General features: G+C 50.5%; 1 non-coding gene across 1 annotated transcript; it reads right to left on the reverse strand.

Moving 5' to 3' along the window:
• Positions 1–456: 456 nt before the first annotated feature.
• Positions 457–594, reverse strand: LOC119936833. The gene has a single exon (XR_005453858.1). It is a non-coding gene; the product is annotated as a small nucleolar RNA SNORA7 (small nucleolar RNA).
• Between the last annotated feature and the right edge of the window lie 2,683 nt (positions 595–3,277).

Genomic DNA, 3,277 nt, shown 5'->3' on the forward strand with positions numbered 1-3,277 from the left:
GAGAGGTCGAGGAGGATTAGGATGGAGTAGAGGCCACTGGATTTGGCAAGAAGAAGATCATTGGTGAACTTTGAGAGGGTGGTTTCTGTGAAGTGAAGGGGTTGGAAGCCAGATTGGAGGGGGTCAAGGAGAGAACTGGAGAAGAGGAACTTGAAACAGTGGGTGTAGACAACTCACTCAAGGAGTTGGCAAGGAATGGTGGGGGGAGATGGGGTGATAACTGGAGGAAGTTGTAGGTTCATCTTGTCTTATGCTGTAGAGTCGTTTCCGACCCATAGCGACACCACAGATACATCTCTCCCATAATGCCCCGCTCTCCATCTGCAATCGTTCTGGTAGTGTATCTTGATAAAAAATAATGAAGTGGTTTACCGATGCCACCTTCTGCACAGTAAACTTGAATCTCCACCCTCAACTCTCTCCCAGGCCACTGCTGCCCAGCATGGGTGAGCTTTGACTTGTAGCAGATTGTCTTCCACTCGCTAGTCACTGGCCAAGCTAGGAATGGAATGGGTATGCCTCTACTTGACTCTCCCTCCCATAACTGAGACTGGTAGAGTACTAGAAACTCTCCAGGTGTGACCCTAAGAGGGGTGTGGGGTCAAGGGAGGGATCTTTTAGGATAAAGGAGACATGGGCATGTTTGAAAGCAGTGGGGAGGAAGCCATTGGAGAGCAAAAAGTTGAAGAGGGCAGTTAGGGAGGGAAGAAGGGAGGGGTCAATTGTTTTGATAAGGTGTGAAGAAATGGGGTAGGTTGTGCAGGTGGAGGGGGTGGATTTTGAAAGAAGGCAGGAGATCTCTGGAGATACTGCCAGGAAAGATTGGGGAGTTTAAGAAGGGGCAGGAAGCAGGAGGGACTGGGGAAGGGCAAGGGAGATTTTAGGGAGCTCACACCTGATAGTGTCAATTTTTTCAATAAAGCAGGTCGCTGGGTCATTAGGGGAAAGGGCTGGGGGAGGCAGGGGGTCAGGTGGTTCGAGGAGAAGGTTAAGCATCTGGAACAATTGGTGAGGGCAATGGACATGGGTGTCAATAAGGATGGAGAAATAATTTTGCCAAGCAGAGAACAGGGCAGAGTTAAAGCACGCAAGGATAAACTTGAAGTGGATGAAGTCAACCTGATATTTAGATTTCCGCCAGCAGTGCTCTGCGGCTCATGCACAGGAGCGAAAGAAGCAGACTGTGGAGCTGATCTAGGGCTGTGGGTTAGTAATACGCTACTGGAGAAGGGATAGAGGAGCGAGTGAGTTGAGTTCAGTAGAGAGAGTGGTGTCTGCTTGTCTGCTGTGTGATCTTGGGCAAGTAACTTCACTTCTCTGTGCCTGTTACCTCATCTGCAAAATGGGGATTAAGACTGTGAGCCTGGGTATTGTGTATCTACCCCAGAGCCTAGTGCAATGCCTGGCACATAGTAAAGGCTTAACAAATGCCATTATAAAAAAGAGGAGTCTAGAATAGTAACAATGTTGAAGGTGGTGTTTTTAATTTTGATGGGAAAGTTAGGTGGAAGAGAGAATTTGCGTGGGAAGCACCTGTCAGTTGTGTGTCTTTGGTCAAGTCACTTAACTTCTCTGTGCCTCAGTTACCACATCTGTAAAATGGGTATTAAAACTGTGAGCCCCACATGGAACAACGTGATAACCTTGTACCTATCTCAGCTCTTAAAACAGTGCTTGGCACATAGTAATCACTTGACAAATACCATCATTATTATTATGAGGAGTTATATCAGATAATGAGTAGTATTTATTTCTAATCATCCTCAGCCCTTTGTCTCTACAAACATCCAGCTATGCATTCTGATTTTGTTACTTGTTTGTTTTGATGTCTGTCTGTCCCTTCAGAGGGGAAGCTCCTTGTGGACAGGGAATATGTCTTCTGTTTCAGTTGGACTTTCCCCAGCATCCAGTATGGTTCATTGCATTCAGTTCAGTTCTTTGCAGCAAATAAGCATCACTGCTTCTACTCTCACTAACGCAGAGACACTCTGCTGGACACATCCCCCAGAGAACCCCAGGCCAGAGATGCCCCTCAGAGACCCCCAGCTGGAGACACTTCTCAGAGAACCCCTGCTGAAGGCATCCACCAACCCAAAAAGGGAGGGGGTCTGAGGATGGCTTGGGAGTTGTCAGTCTCAGAAACACTTCCTGTTGTGTTTCTCTCCCGGCAGCTCCCACCTAGACCTGTGGGTGGACTGGTAGGATAGAAATGTGCCGGTCAGAGACTTCACAGCTGGTTGGGCACTCCGCAGGTCATCCCATCCATTCCCCTGCCTGTGGACAGACCTGCCCTCCCTCAGACCAGCCACCAAAGGCTTACTCCAGGTGGTGCCTTCTGGTCTTATACACTGACTCTGGGAATGAGCGGGTTTTGTAGCAGGAGGAATTCAGGGTAGCCACGGGGAAGAACTTCCCTTGAGACACGATATAACAAAAAGAGAGAGGCCAAGGAGACACTATCTTAGGGCAGGGGTGACCCATCCCCAGAAGGCAGCCTGACCCCTTCTCTGGGCTGCTCTCTGTGGACTGGAGCTGGAAGGGCTGTGGGGAGCAGGGACCAGCTACCATTGAGGTGCTCATCTCTCTGGCCAGATGGGGGTGGGGGGCTGCCACATCCCATTCCGAGACACTGAGGACATCTCGGGATGGACAGCCTAAGTGGTAGATGAGACAGCGATCAGCATCCAAGATGGTAAGTGGTCCCCTAAGTTTGTGGGGAGGAAGCCAGACCAGGCCTCGGCCATATGGACAGATTCAGACTGGGAAGAGGCAGGGTTGGAGTTTACAGACGTGAGGAGGGGGTATACAGGGCTACCATGGAATCCACACCCCCACACCCTCAGAGAGGGGCCCCCGCTGCAGCTGGAGGGCAGCACAAACACCAATCAATTCATGGCACTTGTTGAGAGGTTACTGTGTGCACCAGCAGAGGTGACCACTGGAATCCATTCCCCAAGAGAGCTGTGCAGTCACAAAATCCACTAGGTCTAGAAGGGACTGGAAAGACCCATGGACCAGTGTCCATGCTGGGTCAAGGGAGAGAGTCAGGGATGGAGAGGGGAGAGTCAGGGGTGTTGGATGGTCCTCAAAAACTCCAGTGGTTGCCTGTCAACCTCCATATCAAGCAAACTCTCCTCACAATTGGCTTCAAAGCTTTCCATCCCCTTGTCCCCTCCTACCTCACCTCTCTTCTCTCCTTCTCCACTCCGCACACTCCACTCCTCTGGTACCGCTAACCTTCTCACTGGGCCTCCAACTCGCCTGTCCTGCCGTCGAC

This window comes from Tachyglossus aculeatus, chromosome 1 (genome assembly GCF_015852505.1).
Source record: "Tachyglossus aculeatus isolate mTacAcu1 chromosome 1, mTacAcu1.pri, whole genome shotgun sequence".
NCBI classification, from domain to species: domain Eukaryota; kingdom Metazoa; phylum Chordata; class Mammalia; order Monotremata; family Tachyglossidae; genus Tachyglossus; species Tachyglossus aculeatus.